The sequence below is a fragment of the Bos grunniens genome, chromosome 18 (assembly GCF_055505025.1).
Source record: "Bos grunniens cultivar Pamir isolate PY7600 chromosome 18, Bosgru_T2T1.0, whole genome shotgun sequence".
Taxonomy (NCBI): domain Eukaryota; kingdom Metazoa; phylum Chordata; class Mammalia; order Artiodactyla; family Bovidae; genus Bos; species Bos grunniens.
Window position 1 is genome coordinate 12,086,314 of NC_141182.1, and position 24,174 is coordinate 12,110,487.

At 53.5% G+C, this 24,174-nt stretch overlaps 1 long non-coding RNA gene across 3 annotated transcripts in view; it reads right to left on the reverse strand.

Moving 5' to 3' along the window:
• Nucleotides 1–24,174, reverse strand: part of LOC147353051 (uncharacterized) — a 435,406-nt gene that overhangs the window by 51,154 nt on the left and 360,078 nt on the right. The window contains exon 5 of one of the 3 annotated variants that reach the window (XR_015145329.1): nucleotides 1,743–5,363. The exons of the other annotated variants lie outside the window; for them this stretch is intronic. This is a non-coding gene — a long non-coding RNA (uncharacterized LOC147353051). Of the gene's footprint in view, nucleotides 1–1,742; nucleotides 5,364–24,174 lie in introns of those variants that run through there. 3 annotated transcript variants of the gene reach the window in all.

A 24,174-nucleotide genomic window follows, 5' to 3' on the forward strand; every position in this document is an offset into this window, starting at 1 on the left:
TCACTGGCTCACGTCGTCCACACCAGGACAGCTGGAAGCATGACCTCTCACTCCTCCTTATTTTACAGCTGGAGTCACCCAGCGGGAGTCAGGTGGCCATGAGCTGGGCAACCCAGACTTCTTCTGATGCTTCCAACAGCCGCAACTGTGTTCCTTTCTTCTCAAGGTTCTATCTGAAGCTTCCAGGGTGCTGACGTGGTCACGATTACATCTCTGACAGCTCCGTGAATTCCTTTGGGGTCCCCTAAGGTGGGGGCTGGCGTCAGCTCTCAGTTCGGCCAGGCCCTTCTGGAATCTTCTGACCCCTGGGTATTATGTCTTCCTTTCCCCTGGGAGGCCAAGAGTCCAGAGGGTGCCAGGGTGACCCCGCCCCTGGTCTCTCTCCTGCCAAGCCTCCCGAAATAAAGGGCTCTGGCAGATCTGTTGGCTGCGGCCGTGTCTTAATCTCAGGGCTCCCCAGGTTTGGAGAGCCACCTGGGGCTCCAGGCCTGTCGGAGGAGAGGGGCCGGCCGCCAGCCAGGCCTCCCTGTCAGCGCGGGCTCGTCATCTGGCCGGCCTGCTAACACTTCTGCGCCCTCCTCCCCGCAGAGGGAGATAAGCAGCTTTCCTGAGGGGCGACAAGGGGCAGAAGGTGTTCTGGCCCCAATTAAACTATGCCGGGGCTCCTGGCAAGGTGCTGGCGGGCTCTGAACTCCACGACCAGGACGGGGCTGGCGGCCTGGGCCCTGTCCCCGGGCTCATCCATCAGTGGGCCGGCTTTGATTCTGATAACGGTTTGATCTCCAGTGACAGGAGGGGCGGGCGGGGGCGTTTACGGCCCCATTTCTCCCAGGCCTTGAATGGAGCTCAGTGGCTCCAGAGGCAACTGATCCGGCCAGGAGGTGGCCTGTGTTTGGCCCCTGAGCCTGCTGGCCTCCAGACCTGTGGCTGAGACAGCAAAAGAGGGACATGAGCCCTGGTCTTGGAGAACTGATGTGAAAAGACCCCTGGAGCCACCTTTCTATTGAGTTTTGACTGCTGGTCTCATTTAATTACAGTCACTGCAGGGGAGCCGTCAGTGGTCACTTATGAGGAATCTGAGGCTCAGAGAGGGTGAGCCAGTGGCCTAAGGCTGCCCAGCTAGAAAGCAGAGCTGGGTTTTGGGCACATCTATCTGACAGTACAGCCTGATTTCTTCCTAGGACACCAACACTCCCCAAATGCAGGGGTGGGGGGACTGACTGGGGCTGAGCCCTAAAATACAGACTCCAACTTGGGGGGAACAGGCTGCTTCCAGGCCTTCTGATCATTTACAGGCAGTGCCCACAGGTCCTGACCATTTGTTAATCTCTCTTGAGGTTTTCCTGTTATTGTTCCTTGTTTCAGATCCAATTTTATTATTTTTACTTTCTCCATGTATTAAAAAAAAAAAAAATCGAAGTAACCTCAGACTTACAGAAGAGCTGCCCGTGTGGAGAATCGGCCTTTGTCAGCTGTCTCCCACCCGCACACCACGCTCTGTGTCGGTCAGCCTGTGTGTCCCACACAGGACGACCCCCTGAAGAGCCACACCTGCAGAGGCCAACAGCGACCCAGCCCTGCCATGTGGGCCTCGGGCGCCATCCCGGTCTCACCAATCATCCCAATAAGTTGCCCTTGACAGAGCACAGGCCACTTCTTTTATAGAATGCCTCTCAATTCGGTTTCCTGATGAGGCAAATTCTTCTAATATTTATTTATTTCTTTGGCTGCGCTGGGTCTTAGCTGCGGCACACGGGCTCCAGAGCACTTAGGCGCGGTAGTTGAGGAACGTGGGCTTAGCTGCTCCACGGCACGTGGGATCTTAGTTCCCCAACCAGGGATCTAAGCCTCGTGTCCCCCACACTGGAAGGCCGATGCCTCACCCATGGTCACTAGGGAAGACCTGACGTTTCCTGACCCGGCTCAGGCAGGAATGCCAGGGACCTCATGGCAGCCTGGCAGGGGGTACCCCAAGCAGGCTCTTCATCGCTTTGCACAAACTCACAGAGCCCTCGCAACAGCCCCAGGGTGTGGACGACTATCCCTGTTTTCTGGAATAAGGAAACAAAGGCTCAGAGAGGCTGAATCACCTCCTGCAGGCCGCACAGCCGGTGAGGGGCTGACGGGGGGTCTGAAGCTGGGCTGCGTGGGCACAACTGCCTTGCAGCTCCGTGTGCTCCCAAGGCGGCCAAGCGCAGTGGGTGTGGCCCCCATCCCTGCCAGCCACGCCTGTACCCGCGTTCTACCTTCTAGGCTCTTCCGGGCTGCCTAGGGCCTCCCTCCGCCCTCCCCCATCTCTGTCTTTTCTGCTTCGCCACTGGTCTCTGGCAGAGTTCTCTCTGTGTCTCTCTTCTCTGACCATCTCTCACTGTCTCTCTCCCCACCTGGGCCCCCGGCCCTTGGTCAGGAACCGCTCACCGCTTTTCTTACGGTGGACCCTGAGGCTGGGTGGAGGCTTTGCCACCCCCACCTCCGGGGGCAGACCGGACCCGTCAGACGTCCCGTCCAGCACCCAGCAGAGACCTGGAAGTCTCAGCCCTTCCCCTCAAGGAGGTTCAGGGTTTGTAAGTGGACCAGGGCTGCGCATGGCGAAGAGGAGCAGGCTCAGGGATGTCTCCCTTTGAAAACTCTGTTCCCCCAACCCCCTGACAGGGTTTATCTCCAGGAGAGCTTAGCGGGTCCCTCCACACATTCCAGGGGAGCTAGAGAGAAGGCACTCCTGGGAGCCCCCGGCATGGGGGAGGCGCTGCTGATAAGATGGAAACCCCTCCAGACAGGAGCCCCCAGCCCTGCTGTGGAGGATGGCTGGAGCGGTGCCCAGCTGGGTTCACCACGCCCTGCCTCCCGGCACTGCCCAGAGAAGCTGCCCATCCGGGGTCCACTCCTGCCTCCTGGCTGCCCCTGGTTCCAGGGACGTGGCCTCAGCAGGACTCCTGGGGGCTCAGCTGCGGCCTCTTTAGAGGATTGGCCCTGAAATGTCCACAGGAGAGACCCCTGGATGGGGAGAGGGATGGAGGGGTGGGGGGGAGGGAAAGAGAGACATAGGAAGAGAAATAAATACACAGTGAGCCAAGGCAGAGGGAGACTCAGGGAGGAGGCCGTGGAGCCAGAGGGGATGAGAGGCCGGAGGGGAGACAGAGGCACGCACAGGGCTGTGAAGAAACCCACCCGCAGACACATCAGGGGGACACGTGGAGGAGAAGAGGACGAGTGGGGAGAGCGCAGAGACTGGGGGACACAGCCCCCTGCCGTGCGGGGAGCCGGGAGGGGCTCCTTGTCGGGACTGGACCCTCTCAATCCCTCCTGTCCTGCCTGGAACCGTGGGGGGATCCTGGGCGGTGGGTGCACGAATGTGAGCCTGTGTGTGCCCGCCCGGGGTGTCCCTTCCCTGCAGGAACCCCGCTCCTCATCCTGAGGTCCAGCCCCCTCCTAGGGCCTCCAGTAGGTCGCCAGCTGGGCAGGATGTCCAGGACCTGGGCCACACCCCAAGCAGAGGGCTGGCCCCGCGGGACCCCCACCTCCACGTGCCCCGTCACTCACTCTGGTCACTCCCACCTGCCCTCCTGCATGCCAACCCCGGGTGGCCCTGTGTGTGGCTTTGCTTCACAGTCCCCACGAGTCCTCCTCCCAGCCCTCCAGGCACATCCCGGCGGGCTCCAGAGCGGAGCCTCCCCTTCCTCGCGGATAAGGCATGCAGGCACTCAGGCAGTACCATCTCCACATCCTCATTTTTGAACCGTATCATCCGTGAAAACGGGATTCCCTGGTGGCTCAGACGATAAAGCGTCTGCCTACAATGCGGGAGACCCGGGTCCAATACCTGGATCGGGAAGATCCCTGGAGAAGGAAACGGCAACCCACTCTAGTACTCTTGCCTGGAAAATTCCATGGATGGAGGAGCCTGATGGGCTACAGTCCATGGGGTCGCAAAGAGTCGGACACGACTGAGCGACTTCATTTTCTTTCTAAGAGGAGAGTCAAAAAGCTGGCTTAACACTCATCTCACTCAGTTCAATCCAAGAAAACAAGCAAACAGAGGAACAAACAAACTTCCCAGGCTCGGCCCTGGGAACGAAACGGGCTTTTCCAAACCACCCTCATCACCTGCCAGCTGCTCACTGTCCTCAGCCTTGTTGATCCCATTTGTAAAACGGGGACAGTGAGGGTCCTTACCCCGGGGGCGGGGCCTGAGGATGGCTGAGACACACCTGGCCAGCACACCTGGCGGACAAACCTCGCTCGGCACCAGGTGGGTGGCTCCCGCAGCTGAGGCGGGGACTCAGACGAGGTCCCTGGGACTTCCTGGCGGAGCTGACATCTCCCGGGAGGCAGAAGTTCCCAGGCCCCAGAAGGCTGGCCCCGCGGCACTTTCTCCTTCCCCTCTCTAATCCTCTCGCCTTCCAGACAGTGCCTGGAGACTTTGTTCTGCATGTGGTTTCCGGGGCCCTTCGGTGGAGTTGACACAACAAGGAAATGCCAGCGCAGGGTTCCCAGAAGGGCCTGGCTCCACACTGCCCTGGGTCCATCAGCCCAGGGCCCGAGACCAAAGCCGCCTCGCGCTTCTGACGTCTGGCGGCGGGGCCAGGCCGGCTTTCCCGCTGCCTGTGGCCCCCCTGGGAGCTCAATGGCTCGGCTCCCTTTGAAGCTACTGGGAACTCAGTGCCCAGGCCTGCTCTCAGGGATCGCGGACAGAATGAAGCTGTGGGTCCCCAGGGCATGCCCCGGGTAACGGGGACTTCCTGAGCCCACTGTCAGCCGGGAGCACAGGGCTCAGGCCAAGGTCACCGGCAGGTCCGGCTCATGGACATTCACTCACCCCCTCGTTCATTCACCCATGACTGTGCCATTTTATTTCTCTGCGAAATAGAGATAGTGCCGTTACAATATCAAAGTCATGACACATTTTATGGGGCTTCTGGGGAAATCAGATGAGACAGTTCATGATTGGCGCCTACACACAGCAAACACGTGATTATTCAGACACGAAAGGGTGACTAAACATTCCAACTCTGGAGCCACCAGCCTCTGAAGTTCAAACCCAGGCTACCCCACCCACTGGTTCTGTGACCTCAGGCAAGTCACTTAACGTCCCCGGGCCTTGGTGTTCTCCCCTGTAAATGGGTATAATCACAGCACCCATTTCATAGAGTCATTGATGACGCACAAGTTAATATTTTCAAAGCATGTAGAAAAGAACCTGGCAATGAGTAAGTGCTGTATTGGTATTTGTTGAAAAAATATACTCATCTGTTCCAGAAACAGCCAGCCATGTGGGGCCCTGACCCTTGGTCCAATGGTTTGCCTGGGGTTTGAAGGACGTCCATTCTCCTTGTGACTGTCAGCTGCCAGGGCGCAGGCTCCGCCTGTGTCAAAGGAGAAGTAACTTCTAACAGCCGATCCAGAGGAATCTTTCCTTTAAAACCACATTCTTGGTCTGAAGAAATGGAGGCTCAAGTTGGTGATGTGAGTTGTACAGGGCCCATAGTGAGGAAGCACCGATGCTGTTGCTGGAACCTATGGATCCCAAGACCATGAGGCTAAGTGACTCAAACAAGGGGCCAAGTCAGAGAAGTGGGAAGCAGGAGTTGAGTTCAGTAGTATTGACTGACATAATGGAGGATTTGATTTGTTGATTCATGTAAGGAATGTTCTGGAGATGGGGGTAGCATTTGGTTTAGCACTGGGTGGTATTACCAGGATCCAATTTCTTTATTTCTGCAGTATTAGCTCATTAGTGTTAGCTCAAGCTGACCTCCCTCTAGGTTGCAAAAGAGTTGCAAGAGTTCCAGGCATCACACCTAAACACTATCAATTTACAAGGAGAAAGAGCTCATTTTTAGGGGAGGCTTCTTCTTTCCCAGAAGCCTCTAGCAAGCTCCCTGTCATGTCTCATAGACTCCAGATGGATTTTGTGCCCATTCCTGGATTCATTGGAAGGACAGATGCTGACGCTCCAATACTTGGGTCACCTGATGTGAAGAGCTGACTTATTGGAAAAGACCTTGATGCTGGGAAAGATTGAGGGCAGGGGAAGGAGGCGACAGAGGATGAGGGGGTTGGATAGCATCACTAACTCAGTGGATATGACTTTGAGCAAATTCCAGGAGACAATAGAGGACAAGGAAGCCTGGCGTGCTGCAGTCCATGGAGTCATAAAGAGTCAGGCAGGACTTAGCGATTGAACAACAACCACAGCCAGGGGAAGGGACAGGAAGTGTGCTTATGAATTAGAGGGAGACTGATGTGCCCTATGATTGGTTAGTGATGTCTGCCGTGGGTGATTGATTAGTGATGCCTGCTATGGATGCAAAGTGGTGGCAAGTATGCTATCATCAGAACAAGTGAATCTGCTTAAGATGAACTGAAAGTTCAGTCAACTGAGCCTCCATCTTAAAAATACAAGCCGCGGGACTTCCCTGGTGTTCCAGTGGCTAAGATCCATGCTCCCAGTGCTGAGGGCTGGGGTTTGATCCCTAGATCCCACATGCCACAAGAGGACCTGGAGCAGCCAAATAAATAAATATTAAAACACATACACAAACCCCCAAATTATGAAAATAAACTCATTAAAGCATATACTGTTTGGGGTTTCCCTGATGGCCCAGTGGATTAAGAATCCATCTGCCAATGCAGGGTACATGGGTTCAATTTCTAGTCTGGGAAGTTCCTACATGCCATGGGGCAACTAAGCCCGTGTGCCACAATTACTGAAGCCCATGTGCCTAGAGTCTCTGCTCCGCAACAAGAGAAGCCACTGCAATAAGACGCCTGAGCACCGCAATGAAGAGTAGCCCCTACTTGCCACAACTAGAGACAGCCCATGTGCAGCAATAAAGACCCAGCCCAGCCAAAACTAAATAAATAAAATATGCTGCTTAATAAAATTTGATGTGTAATTGCATCCCTAAGCTAATTCTTAGACCAGTGCGTACACTGGCTTTGCATAATTTTATAGTTTCTGACTGCGTGGGGGCAACTCCCATCCAGCTGACCGATGTGGGGGTTTAAAGGCCGGGGACTTTTGCTCAGTTGGGGCAGCTCTGAAGGGTCACTGAATCCATGCTACTCTCTGGGGGGACAACTAAGGCCCGTTCTGAAATGGCATCCCAGCCCAGCTTCCACACTGCCCAGGCCACCTCTTTCCCTTTTTCTCCTTTCCCTAGAGCGCTGCCCACCCCACCCCTCAAAGCCCCTGCAGACCAGGAGTCAGCTTCTCGCAGATGGGGGAAGCTTCCCTGTGCTTTCTAAAGCCCCTTGTGGGAAGGCGTAGCTTTATCCCTCCTTAGAGGGGCAGGGGAGGCGGGAAGAAATTGGTGGTGGGGATGTGGGGTGGGGAAGGAAGGGAAGGTTTCTGAGGAGCAGCTAAATCAGCCCCACCCTGTTTTCCAAAGCCGGACTGGACAACCTCAGGCCAAGTCCCACAGGGCTTCGATCCACCACTAACTCAGGGAAACCCATACCTCGTGAAAGCCTTTCTCTCTCTCTCTCTCTCTCTCTCTCTCTCGTTCTTCGCTACATTTCCTACCAAAGCCAAGCGCTTTCTGCCTCCACCCTGACCTGGCCAGGCCAATTTTCCCTTAATGCTCAATTTCACCTGCCTATTTGGGAGAAAAGAGCCCCCTATCCTGAGGGAGGGAAGTGTTGCCCTGAGAGACTCCAGGGCCCCCTCCTCCTGGTTCACCCTCCACTCCACCTGGCTCCACTCTGGGTCTGTTTGCAGAAGGCACTTGGGATGTTAGGAAGGGCCGGCCTTGCTTGCACTCGGTGTTTTTCTAAGAGGCCTTTTCTTATGGGAGTAATTGGAGAGGCCTCATTTCTTCAGGAACGAGAGCCGACGCAATTCAGCGAGGCTTTATTAGGTCAGACGGAGAATGCCAGGCTTGTCCTACACGCTGGCTGCACGGGGATCCCTAATGAGAGGCAGGGAGACGGTCAGGCTCCAGCAGCAGACGCAGGCCCGGGATCAAAGCCTTGACTTCCCCCAAACTGGAGCTCTGTGTGCGCTTGGAGGAGCCTCCCTCCTGCTGACACCTGGGGAGAGGCTTCAAAGCTCTCCTGATTCCCCGGAGGAATCATCCAGGGTTGGCGGGGTGGGGGTGGGGGACCCATCCTGGCAGAGCAGCCTGTGCCCTGGGCCGACCTCTCTGCTGGGAGAGGAGGAGCTGGCAGCTGGGTTTCTCCTGACAGCCCCTGCTGGCACCATCACCAGCCCCAGAGCTTGTCTGGCCAGGTTTGAGGAGGGACCCTATGGACATTTCCAGAACTCTCCCGTTTCTCTTGCCTCCCTCGACGGTGCTGTGCCTGTGTGGTTTCCAACTCGCCAGCCCGGCATGGCTCGTTCCTCAGGGTAATCTCAAGGCCTGCCTGTCCTCTGTGCCACTTGGGCCAGCTAGATGCCACGAGCTAAGGCCAGGGAAGGGGGCCCGGAGCAGGGAATGTCCCTCGGCAGGAGGGAGCCAAGCCATCCTCGACCGCCTGCGCCAGCTCGTTAGAGGAAAACTTCATGCTCGCATGTTGAGTCTGGCGTTTCCCATGTTGTGGTCCAGTTTGCCGAGCTGGAAGGAGCAGAGAAATATCGGGTTGCCTTTTCCAGACTCCTGGACGAGTCCCTGGGCAAGCATTCGGAATCAATCAGAATTGTCCTCCTGGGTCATTTGGCGGGGGAGGCTGGAGCCTGCCCTGGTTTTACAAGTTGTTTTGCGAAACAAGTGTCCTAGTTTCTCAGCTGGAAGAGCTGGAGGCCCAGGAAGTGCCTGCGAGCATGGGCTCTGGGGAAGGGCCAGCTGCAGGTCCTAGGATGCCAGCGACAAGCTGGGCAATGTCCCCTCAGCCCTAGGACTCCATTTCCCATCTGTGAAATGGAGATCCTGAGGACATCAATGTCTTGGGGCAGATCAAGGTCAGTGAACAGATGATTGCGAAGGTCTGCTGTGGCTCGAGTCCCCCCAGAAGATATATTCAAGCCCTAGTCCCTGGTGCCTGGGAATGCAGTCTTTCAGGGACCGTGGTCTTCACAGATGTGATCAACTTAAGATGAGTTCAGGGGACTTGCCTGGTGCTCCAGTGGCTAAAACTCTCTGCTCCCAGTGCAGGGAGCCCGGGTTCCATCCCTGGTCAGGGAACTAGGATCCCAGGGGCTGCAACTAAAGATCCTGAGTACCGCCACTAAGACCCGGGCAGCCAAATTAATACGCGGTAAACAAATATTTTTAGAAAGGATGAGCTCAGAAGAATTCAGGTGGCCCTATAGTTGTTCAGTCAGTAAGTCGTGTCCGACTCTTTGTGACCTCATGAACTACAGCATGCCAGGCTTCCCTGTCCTCTACCATCTCCCGGAGGTTGCTCAAATCCATGTCCAGTGACTCGGTGATGCCATCCAACCATCTTATCCTCTGTTGTCCCCTTCTCCTCCTGCCTTCAATCTTTCCTAGCCTCAGGGACTTTTCCAATGAGTCAACTCTTCGCATCAGGTGGCCAAAGTATTGGAGTTTCAGCTTCAGCATCAGTCCTTCCAGTGAATATTCAGGGTTGGTTTCCTTTAGGACGGACTGGTTGAATCTCCTTATAGTCCAAGGGACTCTCAAGAGTCTTCTCCAATAGCACAGTTCAAAAGCATCAGTTCTACGGCGCTCAGCCTTCTTTATGGTCCAACTCAGACATCCATACATGACTACTGGAAAAACCATTGTCCTTATAAGAAGAGGGACATCTGGACACAGACACACACAGGGAAGACAGCCATGTCACGACAGAGGCAGAGGTCAGAGTGATGTGTCTACAAGCCGAGGATTCCCAATGACCCCAGAAGCTGGAAGAGGCAGGAAGGACCCTCCTGCAGCCTCTGGAAGGCAACCAGCCCTGAGGACACCCTGATCTCAGACTTCTGCTCCCCAACAGCGGTACCTGGGCCACAGCCCCAGAAAACTCACACGGCGGCTGACCCAAAGCCTGCCCTCTGAGCGCTGGTCACGGAATCCGGCCTTTCCCTGCTCACGTGGCCTGTGGGCCTTCAGGGCCTCAGGATGTTGGCTCTGCTCCAGAGCCACGCAGCTCACCCACAGACCCCCCATCCACAGGCACCCACATCCGGGCCTCATCCAGGGCAGCCCCGGGCTCTGCCTGGCCCCTCCTGCCAGAGATTCAGGCTGCCCTCCCACTGTGGGTGCAATGCTGCCATGGATCAGACAGGAGTCCTGGGAAACCAGAGGCATGACCGCAGGAAAACAAGAGTAATGTGTTGTCTCAGAGCCTCCGTTGCGTTCCCAGCACCAAGGCATCTTTCTGGGGAAACAGTCATTCTCACAGATTTCCTTGTAATGAAGGGTCCCGGGGTCACTGCAGATCTGGCCGGAGTTCCAGAGCGCCTTTGGATACGTCTCTACGAGCCTGGTGTGGCCTCTCGGCACTGGAGAAGCGACCCTGGTGACCCATGAGCTGCATTCTCAATTGTGGTTAATTTCCATTCATTTCAACTTGAAAATGGATACTCCAGGGATTAAGAAAATTCTTAAGGTTGTTTGCATCCACTTGACGTGTGAATCTACCTTTTCAACTATAAGTTTTATGAACTGTAAATACGGAACAAGTATTCTCAGTGAAAATCTACCCTCCGAGTTAAGATGTGGAAGTGTGAGACTGCACTTGGTTTTGTAGCGTGGGGCTTCACCACGTGGTGCCTATGGTCACGAATCTGCCTGCCACCATCGGAGACGTGGGTTCCATCCCTGGCTCTGGAAGATCCCCTGGAGTAGGAAATGGCAACCCGCTCCAGTATTCTTGCCTGAGACATTCCAAGGACAGAGGAGCCTGGCTGAGGGGTCGCAAAGAGTCAGACACGACTGAGCATGCACGCACACACCAGTGTAAAATACTCACTGGGCTCTGAAGACTTAGTGTGCAATACAGAATGCAGTCATGCTTTGTATACTCACTACACGTTGGTGTTCTGGGTATATTGGGGTAAAGAATATATACTATTGGGCTTCCCGTGTGCTCAGCTGGTAAAGAATCCGCCTGCAATGCGGGAGACCTGGGTTCGATCCCTGGGTTGGGAAGATCCCCTGGAGAAGGGAAAGGCTACCCACTCCAGTATTCTGGCTTTGAGAATTCCATGGACTATATATGGGGTTAAAGAATATATTTTATTAAAATTAATAGCTATTCCCTCCCCGCCTTTTTTTACTTTTTAAAATAAGGCAACTAGAAGGTTTAAAATTCTACATGTGGCTTACATTACATTTGGGGGTGGGGGCAGTGCTGGTCTAGATGGCCAAACTGGAGGTCTGAACTTATCTGCTGCTTTGATTTTGATCAATAACAGGGCTCTGTGACCTTGGGAAAGCCCCAGGTCCATCAGACCCTCAAGTTCCCAATACCAAATTGAGGAGTTTGGGCTGCACCAGTGGATTTGGGTTACTGGAGGGAGACTGAGGGGGTGGGGCTTTCAAAACTCCCTAATACGATGACCTCCATTCCTTCCCACTGGTTGGGCAGAGAACTAGCTCACATTATCCCCACTTGAGGGCTGGGAGGCTGATGGAATTTACAAACGAGTCGCTGGGCACTCTGGGCCGGTTGTGGACCACACAACAGAACCTTTCCTGATTTGCCTGAAGTTGAACGCCAAGATTTCTCAACGGGAAGAGAACATAGGTGCAGAGCATTTTTAAATTGAAGAGCACTTGCCTGTAGCCTCGATGCTAATGGAGTTAGCACCTGCTGTTTCCTAGAGCCACCTAAGAGTCTGGAAGGAAGGTCTGTGGGATGAGGAACAAATTCACAGAGAGGGAGGAGGGTTAAGAACCATCTTCCTTCTCCACCTTCTCCCCCTCCCCTGTTTGCCGGTGGGAAAAGGAGGATCCAAGAGAAGAAACCGGACCCGTCTGGGGACCCAGAGCCACCGGTGGAAGAGACCTGGGTCCCTGAACACGGGTGTGGAGCGGTGCACCGTGCGGACTCGCCTCTGGATTACGTCCTGCGTGAGAATGTGCGATGCCCCTGAAGTTTCCGGGCCCATTTTGTATAGCAGCTGGTGCATCGGCCAGTAGACCATCCTTAGGGGTGCTGGGGCCCCCTGACCTAAGGGGCTGTACTTCTGGGTCACAGGAACCAGGTAGCTGAGACCTCTGTGAAAATGTCCAGGCCTCCCCTCACTGGCCCGCCCTCCCCGGCCAGGCTTCCCGGTGGCCTGGAAAGGAGGGAAGTTTCTGGGCTTCCTGCCCTCGATCCCCACGATCCAGCACACTCTTCTCAGTCTCCACCCTGCCTTTCTCCTCCACACGTGGATAATTAGAAGCTGCTGGTCAGGGGCTGGCTGGGAGCCAGGGCGTTTTCTCTACATGGGAAAACAGAAAATAAGGTTATAAGTTCCGAGCCATGGAAACCACCTAGAACTCCGACGATGTTTTGCCCAGCACGGTCCTTACGGAGTCTCGGAGGGACCACTGGCCTCCACTCGCCTGGATGACCATCTTCCCCTGGCCTTGAGGCTCTTCTCTTCCCCTGGGCCCTTGTTTGGCACCGGGAGGAAGGATGAGGATGCTGGAGGCTTTTGGACTTCCCAGCATGCAGGGGTCTGCAGGGACCTGGGGGTGGGGTGGGGAAGGAAGGGGCCTGGGCGGGGCCCAGGGTCACCAGGCCGGCGTAGCATGGTAGGGGGCTCCGTGGGGGTCTCTGCCTCCTTCGGGCACTCCAGCATCCAGTGGAGGCATAACTGTCGCTGGGGGCGGGGTGGCGGGGGGAGACGTGACGGAATTGTCAAAGTTACAGGAAATGGGCTCCATTGCCCATTGGTCAAAGTGGGGAGCATTGCCCTTGAGGCCCAGTGAGTCACCAGCCTGGGATCCTCAGTAGATGACAGAACTGGAATCTCTGGACTCTCTGCCCATGCTGCAGAGAAAACACAAACGCAGATGCCTTCTTTTTCAATCAGGAAAGAAGTACAAACTCAGGTAGCTGCTTGTAGAAATTCAGGCAGCACTAACGCCTGTAAAATACGGTCCGCCTTCTCTGATTCCCAGCCCATTGTCGGATGGGCTCCATCTACCACCCCTGGAGTCTGGGCAGTCTCTCTGACCAGTTGACGGAGACTGTCTGCAGGAACGAGGCCGTGTGGCTTCTGGGCGAGGTGAGGAGAGAGGCAGCTTCGGCCTGGTGCCACCATGTGGGCCGTTTGGCTTCCCCGAGGCTGCCGTCCTGGAGGGAGGTCGCGTCACCTGCCAGCTGGGACTCCCAGGCCAGCCGACACCTGCGTCTGGAGCTCGGCCAGATACTGAGGCTCTGCACCTTCCCGTCACGGGCAGCATGGACACAGAACCATCCGCTCCCTCGCAACTGCATTTGTACAACCCAGGGTTCTTCAGTGCCTCCTCTTCGTCAAAAGTTTTAGCCAGATGTATCTTGAAATCCTTGCTCCCTTGGGGTTTTTTTAGATGGGCAATACGGTGCTTATGTGGTGACTTATTTATCACCTTCAGTGGCCATTTCTTTGCTATTTCTGTTTCTCCAATGAAACATGATTTTTGTGCTAAGTGGAATAGCACAAATAGACTGAAGAGCCGCAAGTCAGATCAGGTCAGGTGTGGCACCAAATTTTCGAAACAAAACCAAACAACCCCGCAAATAATGATGTGCTGTTCAGAGCCTTAGGGTTTGGGGTTAGTAGAATGGGGTGGCGGAGCTGTGCTGATTTTCATGGAGAATCGTGCCCTCCATTTATGGAAAGTGAGGCTGATTCCCCTTTTATCTCGGTAATGCATGGTTTCCTTCTCAATAAAATTGCAAGTTACAAAGAAGTTGATTAAAATAAGTGTGTTAAGTAAACAAACAGACAGACAAAAATACAAGCGGCATGCAGATAACAGTAAAAATATTGTTGACCTAAACTTAGGGAATGCGGATCTAGCCCAGCCCCCACTCCGCCACGGAGCAGGTACTGGATACTCTTCTCAGTTCCATTTTGTGGGAAATAACAGCTAATACTTATTATGTGTAGTACCTGTTAAGTGCGGGCATTTGTCTATGCACTCTAAATGTGCTAATGTACTTAATTCTCACCGGAACCCTGGGAGGAGTGTACTTTCTCATTATCCCCGGTTTACAGAAGAGAAGGCTGAGACACAGAGGTGAAGTAACCTGCCAAGCATCACGACCTAATCAGTGGTGGGGGGAACTGTGTGTGCTGAACCTCACACTCCAGCAAGCATCTGCTGGGTGGGGGAACCGAGGCACCTGCATCTGGGCTGGAACAGAGGAGCAGAGGCAGAAGGAGATATAAAGATGTACATACGACTTGGCTGTACAGATGGGGCAGATCACGATGGATGTAGTTATCTAGATGGATGGGGACAGGGAGATAGACAGACAGAGATGGCTGGCTGGCTAGATTGAGCACGGGCTGTGGTCCACACCCCTGTGGGGGATGAGCACGATCAACGTCCACAGGGCAGGCACCAGGAAGGGAAGATGGGGAGCAGGCTGGGTCTGGCAGGCTCGGGCAAAGCTGCCCCCAGGCGGCAGACTTGTGGAAAGAGGATTCAGAGATAAGCGAGGACGCTGATGACCCTGGGGCTCTTTGGAGTCTCTCCTTCAGGGAAAGTCGATTTCCTTTTGTAAAGACCCTCCTGCTGATTAATCCAGGCCCACTCAAGATGAGCTCCCTTCAGATTGATTTAAAGCAAACTCCTAGGGACTTGCAAAATCTTCCCCCGAGCAGTATCAAGATGAGCGTCGACAAACAACCAGGAGGAGGTGCTATGGAATGACCACCGTCTTCCTCCTGTCCTCCAGTCTTGCAGGAGCACTTGCTCCTGGCTCTAGATTCGGCCTCCTGTCTCAGCCTGGACCCAGAAGTCTTCCGGGAGCACTCCTTCTCGGAGCTGGCATTCAGAGGGCCCGGGTTAGGGCCAGGGAAGCAGGGAGAAGAAGTCATGGGCATGCATTTCCCCGGGTGTGGTTGGGTGTGAGCCTGGCTGCACTTGCTCCCCGGCAAGGGGTCCTTCAGGAAGATACTCAGGGTGATTTTCCAACTCTGCACCCAAGGTGTAGCCAGGCCATAGTTTAAAAATGTGCTTTAAACTTTTACTAATTCTTGACTGAAGTAGAATGCCCATGCAGAAAAGCACAGCATCGTGAGAACAACTCTGCGCGATGGTCGCGTGTGCGCACGTGTGATGCCAGCACCCACGTGAAGGCTCAGAACATGATTCGACCCCGAAGCCCCCTTGACTCCATTCCCACGACCACCCTGTTCCAGGATCAACCTCCACTGCTGCAGAGCACTTTGTTTCATTTTGGGTTTCATGAGCAAATCGAATTCTGTGTCTGGCTGCATTTGTGAGTGTGTCACTGTTGATTTTCCATGTTCACTGCTGTATACTATTCGATGGTGAGACTGTGTCCTCACTCGTCTGGTTTATCTTCGATGGACATTTGGATAGGGCCGTCTCGAACATTCTAGTACATGTCTTTTGGTGAGCACACAACCCTCTGTGGTGAGAGGACACCCAGAAATGGTATTGCTGGGTCCCAGGTCGGGGAGCAGGCACAATCTCAGTAGATTCTGAGGACCATCGACTTTCAAAGCGCTTCTGAAGCCTTGCCATCCTCAGGTCTGGGGAAGCCTGGGAATGCTGTGCTACAGACGGTCTTAAAAGGTTTTCTTCTTTGCAGCTTTTAATAGCCATGAAATTCTTGGCGACATAAAATATGCTCCAATGGGGATGAAAAGAGACCTGTGCAAGTTCTTGTTCAAATAAATAGCCTGTCTCTGGCTTGAAAGGCAAATCTGTTCCTCGTACTGCAAGACTTTGTTCTGCGACTCCTTGTTTCGATCTGTATTTCTCAGTCCTTGAATAAAACTCAGGGACCCTGTCAAATAACGTAACTTTTCTTTCATTTTTATTCCTTTCGGCAGGCACTGGCTTCCTCATGTTCAGATGAAGTTTCCGTGGTTCAGCCCACACCTGCAGGGCAATCTCCCTCCTCAGTATACTGACTGCAAGGCAAGGGGTGGCGGCGCTGCCCGCTGTCTCATGGGGGAGGACTCGAGGGCCGAGGGCCACAGTTACCTGCCAAGGGAGGGGGGGTGGTTCCAGGTGCGAGCCCAGGTTCTTCTGATGCCAAGACAACCCTCCCCTTACAAAAGAGCACCTCTTCCAAATGTGGACTGGTGCAGCCACAAGGGAAAACGGTATGGAGGTTCCTTAAAAAACTAAAACCACCATAGGCTCCAGCAAGCCCACTCCTGGGCACGCATCCCGAGAAAACCGTACTCGAGAAAGATGCATGCACTCCAGTGTCCACATCGGCACTATTCACAACAGCCAGGACGGGGAAGCAGACCTAGATGTCCATCGACAGAGGAACGGATGGAGAGGACGTGGGACGTATACACAGTGGAACACTACTCAGCCATGAAAGAGAACGAACGAATGCCACTCGCACCAACCTGGGTGTAACTAGAGATTATTACACGGAGAAAGTCAAATATCCTATCACTCATATGTGGCATCTAAAAGAATGATACAAATGAACTTATTTACAAACAGAAATAGACCCACAGAGATAGAAACGTATGGTTCCCAAAGGGGAAAAGGGGCGGGGGAAGAGATAAATTAGGAGTTTGGGATTAACAGATGCAAACTACTGCTAATATAGAAAACTGACAAACAACAAAGTCCTATTGTATAACACAGGGAACTCTATTCAGTGTCCTGTGATAAAAACCAATGGAAATGATGTGGAATAGAATATGTATGGATATACAACTGAGTCACTGTGCTGTACACTTGAAACTAACACAACCCTGTAGACCAGCTATAATTTAATTTAAAAAAGAGCCCCTCTCACTGCTGTGTAACAGACACGTGGGAAAATTCACGGTCGATGACGGACCTCTCACTGAGTCCCCACCACCTGAGCACAGTTGAGGCGCAGCACCTGTGTCAAAACGCAGAACCAGAGCAGCCTCCGAAGCCCCCAGAACCCCCTTCTGCACCCCCTGCCCTCAACAGCACAGATCATCTGATCTTGAAATTCACCCTATGACAGATTCACAGAACGCTTCCTCTCTCAGCACTGTGTTGGTGAGAGGCATCTGTGTTGTTGTGAGTACCAATAGCAAGTTCATTTCCTCCAAATTGTCCCCAGTCCCACTGTGGACAGGGTTTGGGTCCCGGTTTGGGGCTCTGTTACTGTGGTGAAGACGTGGGTGCAGGGCTGTGGATACACACGACACGACATGGGAATCGCACTTGGGCTCGGCTGCAGCAAATGCTGTCAACCAGATTTCCAAAGTCCTTGCACCAACACGAGCTCTCGCCTGCCACGTGGGAGATTAGAAATCTCTCACGGTGCCTCTTCAGGTTTCTGACCGCCTGGGTGAGTTTTCTGCACGCTGTATCCTCTAAACCAGGGACTTCTAATTCGACCAGGATCCCAGGATGCGCGGGTCTGGTGAGTCTTCCACAAGCCTGAGGAGCTAGGGCTTCGAGTGACTTGACTGTCAGCCCACGGTTATCTCTGTGCTCACTCACCCTGGGACCCAGTGGAGTCTCTGCCTCTGAAGTGGAGTCCAGCTTTCATCTTCCCTTCGGGGGACAGCCTGGGGTCCAGGCCAGGCTGAGAAGATGCTGAGTCCGGGGCTGTGGCCAGGCGGGCTCCCTGGGGACGCTGTCGGGCAGTTATCACAGGGAGTTGGGGCCTCTCAGCCATCTGGCCTTCTGAACTGAGAGCTCCATCAAAGGGCTACGTCCTTCCTTATCAAGAGGCAGGCAGGAGGTGGGGGTGGGGGGGAACCTAGTAACTCCCGCAGCCACACATCGGGGGGAGCCCCCATGGTGTGCCAGGCACTGTGTTGAGGGCGGGGTGCAACAAGGGCGGCCTCAGGGCTGGGACTGAAGGAATAGGGCACAGGACATGCACACTCATGGGCACTGAGGACCTTGGAGCAGGCAAAGCTTTCTTAAACTTGACCCAGACAAGGCGATCCTACAAGACAAGGTTGCGACAATGGACCTCGTCAAAGTTAAAGACTTCTGTTCATCAAAGAAAGTGAAAGTGTTAGTCGCTTAGTCATGTCTGACTCTTTGTGGCCCCATGGACTGTAGCCCGCCAGGCTCCTCTGTCCATGGAATTCTCCAAGCAAGAATACTGGAGTTGGTTGCCATTCCCTTCTCCAAGGGATCTTCTTAACCCAGGGATTGAACCTGCCTCTCCTGAATTTCGGGCAGGTTGTTTACCGTCTGAGCCACCAGGGAAGCCTCTGCTCATCAGAAGATGCCATTAAGAAACTGGAAAGTCACAGACTGGAAGAAAATATTCCAAATACACATATCTGATCAAGGACTCACACCCAGAAAACACATTAGATATAAAGAACTCTCAGCATCCCACAAATCAATAAGAAAAAGACAGACAGCTGGGTAAAAACCAGGTGCAGGCCCTGAATGGCTGGAGAACAGAAGAAACACCTCCTGGGCATCACCCCTCACAGAGAAATGAGACAAAGTCACGAGACACACAGCTCCCACCGCAGAGGATTGAGGACTGGAGGAGGTGCAGAGGGGCCAGGACGACACGCCTGCCTGCGGGGCCCGGAGTCACACAGGGGTGCAGTGAAGTGGTTCCCTAGTCCCCTCCTGGAGGCAGCCCCAAGAGACCGAGCATGTCGGCCACCAAGAGACTCCTACAGAGATGACCACAGTGGCTTCATGGGTCACAGCCCCACACTGGGAATAACCCAAGGGTCCCTGGCTGAAGGATGGATGTGCCAACTGTGGGACCATCAGATGATGAAAGCTACTCTGCAGCAGGAGAGATAGATGCCAGGATCAAAGTGGGCAATGGTGCAGATGAATCTCAAAACCTTATTGGCCCATGTGATGACCCCTGAGCCCATGGCAATGACCCCCAAGCCCACACAATGACCACCAAGCCCAAACAATGACCTCTGAGCCCACACAATGACGACCGAGCCCACACAATGACCACTTAGCCCATGGCAATGACCACCAAGCCCACACAATGACCACCAAGCCCAAACGATGACCTCTGAGCCCACACAATGATGACCGAGCACACACAATGACCACTTAGCCCATGGCAATGACCACCGAACCCATACAATGACCATCGAACCCACACAATGAGCACTGTGCCCACAGGAAGGACCCCGGGCACACATTGCTGTAGGGTGACGCTCCTATCTGTGCGTGTGCATGTATTATCTGACTTGGACCATTGCAGAAGCCTCCTAACATCAGTCCTTGCCTCCACATCTCTGGTGAAGTCATCTTTTTATTTTTTAAATTTTTATTTATTTATTTGGCTGCATCAGGTCTTAATTGCAGCATGCAAACTCTAAGTTGTGGCACATGGGCTCTAGTTCCTTGACCAGGGATTGAACTTAGACCCCCTGCACTGGGAGCTCAGAATCTTAGCCAGTGGCCCACGAGGGAGGTGTGATCTTTTCAAATAGTGAGCTGTATCGTGTCACTCCCGTGCTTAATAATCTTCCACTGCCTACAAGATCAAGTCCAAATTTCCTGACAAGACATCCAAGGCTCTCCCAGTCTCACTTTAAGTTCCTCTTTCTGGCTTCCTATCTTGCGATGAAGCCTTACTTTTCAGGTCCTTCCTTGAAGCTGCCCGTATTTACTTTGTTTCCTTTCTTCCACCCGGAATGCCCTTTGTTTATTTTCCACCTGGAAAAGAGCCCACTCCTTCCCCTCAGCCAGTGGTTCTTGGCTACAAGAAGCTTTGCTCCCAGGGACCCTTTGGCACTAACTGGAGCTGTCTCTGGCTGTCACAAGATGACAGCGTGTGTGTTACTGGTCAAAGCTATAATGCTGCTGAATATCCTAAATTGGTCATTTAGTCGTGTCCAATTCTTTATGACCCCATGGACTGTAGCCTGCCAGGCTCCTCTGTCCAGGGGATTCTCCTGGCAAGAATACCGGAGTGGGTTGCCATCTCCTCCTCCAGGGGATCTTCCCGACCTAGGGGTCGAACCCATGTCTCCTGCACTGGAGGGGGATTGTCTACCACTGAGATAGCTGGCACGAGACAGCCCCGAATGTCTCCCCCGAGGCTGAGGCTGAGGAAGCCTGCTCTAAGCCTGTCACGTCAGGTCCCCGGCATCAGTGTCCCTTTCCTCTCCTGCCCGCGAAGCCAGCTGTGTGGGCGGCAGTTTGATGGGGACGAGTCCATCTCTCTGCCTGGCCAGGAGCTCCGTGAGTGCAGGGACTATGTCCTCATTAGCGTCACCACGGGTTAACCCAGGGCCTGGGGCGGGGGGTGGGGGTGGGACTTGGAAAATGTTAGTGGACCGGAAATTGAGGATTCAACATATAGCTCTAATTAGAACTAGGAATTTGGCCTGGGATCTGGGTAGGAATGTCAGGAAAACACGAACCCCTGACATTGGAGCACAGTGAGGTAGTCAAGGGCAGACTCTCTTGGTTTCAAAACCTGTAACAAAGCAGCTGTGTGACCCTGGGCCGCTCACTTGACATCTCTGTGCCTCTGTCATCTGCAGGACGGAGATGATACACATGCTCGTCTGTAGTGGATTCACAACATGTCCACGCCTCCTCCAGCCCGCCTCCCGCCTGGAGGTGACACTGTCTCCTTCCCTTGAACCTGGGCAGTCGGCTCGGTGGCCTCGGAGCAGAGGTTGCGGAGGACGTGACTCGGGGTGGCTCTGAGTCAGGGTTGGAAAAGGCTGTGCAACTTCTTACCAGTTTGGGGGGGACGCTTGCTCTGGAGCCTTCAGCCCTGTGGGCGAGTCTGGCTGTGCCGAGGCCTCACTGAGACCTCACTATTTTTTGGTGCCGGGTGCTGTTTGTGGGGAGGTGTCCGCACTCCTCGTGGGAGGTCAGGGTGAGGCCTCGGACCACCAGCCTCAGTCCTGGCCCTGCTTCCTGCAGCTCGGATCCCCAGACCTTTCAGGTCCCTGTCCTCTGTCTGTGCCCCGAAGGTAATGCGAGCTGTTAGGACCACAGGAGCTAAAGCCTGGGGAGCGGGCAGCACAGAGCCCGGTGGGGAGCGAGCCCTGAGCCCCAGGGGCACCTGCCCCTCACTGGAAAAGCGAGGAACCCCTGTGAGGGGCGGACTCTTCCTCTCCCTGTCCCCTTGAGGGGGAACCCCAAGTCCAGAGGAGCCTGGGTGCTGGGGCTGCAGGATCCCTGGGCCCCCCCCCGCTCTGGGAGGACAGTGGGACAGGACACCGAGGTGCCGGATCTTGGGGGCAGGCCGGGGCCCGCTGATGCCAACAGCAATGCCACAGAGGGCCTGAGGGGCACCGGCTCGATGCAGCTGTGGGGCCTGGGGCCGGGCACTCAGCCTCTCTGTGCCTCAGTTTCCCCTCCTTGGCGGTGACCCCTGGGGGTGCTGCGAGGGCCCACAGGTGGTCTGGACCGGCTCTGAGCCCAGGGCAGAAGCTCTGGGCTCCGCGTTTCCTCTGCTCAGGGAGAGGCCGGTGAGATCAGCCGCTTTGTTTCTAGGAAACTCATCTGCAACTGGTTCTAATAAAACCGGGGCAGCCGGGCCAGAGGGCAGGAAGTGAGGAAGGGCCAGTGCTGCTCCCCTGGGCCCAGGGGCCGGGTCACACAGGGTCCCCAGAGCCCCTCCTAGGACTCTGCGGCCAGACGTCTTCCTGGCCCGAGGAGGTTGGCCGCGGTCCTGGAGAGGGTCCCCGGGCAGGGCGCACACGGCGGTCCGCGTCCCTCTTCCCATGCCCCCCACCCCCGCCACCTCTCCTGGGCCGGAGCTGACACTGAGGGATTGCTCCCCAAGGCGGTGTAGGAGTACACAAGGACGCGCTTCCTCAGCAATTAATCACGCTTTACGTCCTCCGTGCTGCCGAGGGCGCTCCCGAGGGCGGAGTTTTCTGGGGATTAAATGGGCCCGATGACAGGCATGGGGCTGGAGCTCCCGTGGTCGGGCTGGACCGGTGGGCCCTTCACGGTCTCGGGCCTTCACAGGCTCCCTTTCCCACAGGGCTGTGGGAGGGTGACCTTGGCAGTGACTTGAAGCATCAAGGTGCCTCTCTGCCCAAGAATTACCGAAAAGCATAACTGATCAGACACTCAACTGCGTGAGGCTTTCGGCCAATCGGCGTTGGACCACCCACTCGTATAGAGGGTGTGTGTATCCACAAAGCCCCCATTGAACTAATGCTGGAAACTGAGAGTATATTAATGGGGACAGGCCAGCCATTCTGACCCGAGCGACGTCTGACCCGGGCAGCCCCACCAAGCAATTGAAGGCACAGGTGCTCAGTCTTTCTCCCTGCAGTGGAGAATCGCCCTGGGGCGTTCCCAGCCTAGCATGCAGAAGGGGTCTGTTAAGAGACCCACGCAGAGCAATCTCAGTTCCACCCTGCCTTGGAGAGTCCTGCCCTTCACTGGCGCCCAGGGTCCTGGGCTCTAAGATGAAAGGATTAGGGCCGGGACCCAGCCTTGATGAGTCCACGGAAGAGCGCTCAGTGTCTGTGCTGAGCCCAGCACTTCTGTGATCAACTAGTTCACTCCAGGAGAGCAAAGTTGGTTAAACATATGAAATAACCACATTAACAGCAGAAAAGAGAAAGACCATATGGCTGTTTTGATATACTCAAAAAAGAAAAACACTTCAAGAATTCGGACTGTTTTTAGAGATGGCATCGTTGTAGACGCAGAAAATCCAATGACTACTGTGGAAGTATTAAGTGAATGCAGTAAGGGAGCAATTTACCATGTCAATTTACCAAAATTAGTTTAGTTGTGTTTTTACATAGCAGTCACTGATAATCAGAAGAGAAAAAATTTAAGGTACCATTTAAAATAATATCAAAATCATAACACATTTAAGGAAAAATTACGCCATAAAGTATTGCTGAGAGAAATTAAGGAAGACCTACATAAAAGGAGTAATACACCATGTTTATGGATCAAAAGAGTCACTGTATTTAGAAGACAATTTCCCCCAAATTGATCTATAGATTTAATGCCATCTTAATAAAAAAAATCCCAACAGCCTTAAAAAAAAAAAAAAAAGAAATTGACAAGTTGACTCCATAACCTATACACAGAAATGGAAAGGGCTTAAGATATCAAAAACAGTTTTGGAGAACAAGGATAAAATTGGAAGGAGTGTGTGACCTGATTTCAAACCACACTATAAAGCAACAATATTTGGGACAGCGTGGTAATGGCATGAGGACTCCTGTGGACCACGGGAGCAGAAAAGCACCCACTCACTGATCCGCACCCATGTGGCCAGCTGAGTCTCCACAACAGTGGACATCAAGGGAAGGATGGATTTTTCAACAAACTGTGCTGAATAGATAACCACATGGACCAGTGCTGCCCATTAGAAATCCAATGCAGGGGCTTTCCTGGTGGCTAAGCTACTTCCCAGTGGCTAAGAATCTGTGCTCCCAATGGAGTGAGCCCAGGTTCAATCCCTATTCTGGGGACTAGATCCCACATACTGCAACTAAAGACCCTGCAGGCTGCAAAGAAGATAGGAGATCCTGTGTGCCACAGCTAAGACCCAACACAGCCAAAAAAAAAAATATATATATATATATATATACACACACACACACACACACAGAGTTTGTCCTATTTTAAAAAATATAATGCAAGTTATATAGGTAATTTTAAGGTCTTGGCAGTCATATTTAAAAAGTAAAAAGAAACAAGTGAAATTAACATTAATAATGTTATTTTACTTAATCCAATCTATTCAAAACACTGTCACTTTGACACTGACATCTCATAATTTTTTTGGTCCCAAGTCTTCGAAATCTGATGCGTATTTTATGCTTAAAGCACATCTCAGTTCAGATTAACCACATCTTAAGTGCACAGCAGCAACCTGTGGCCACAAGCTGTGATTCTGAACAGTGTAAATTAAGGGCAAAAATGCACCTTGAACATTGTCTCACACCACTTATGAAATTAAGCTGAAACAGATCATAGAACTACATATAAAAGCTGCAACTATTAAACTTCAAGAAGAAAACATAGAGTATCTTTATAACCATGGGATAGTCAAAGATCCCTTAGATAAAGCACAAAAAGCATACACCATAAAAGAAAAAGTGATAATTGAACTTAATAAAAAATTTAAACTTATCTTCCTCAAAAGATACCATTTAAAGGGACTGCCCTGGTGGTCCAGTGGCTA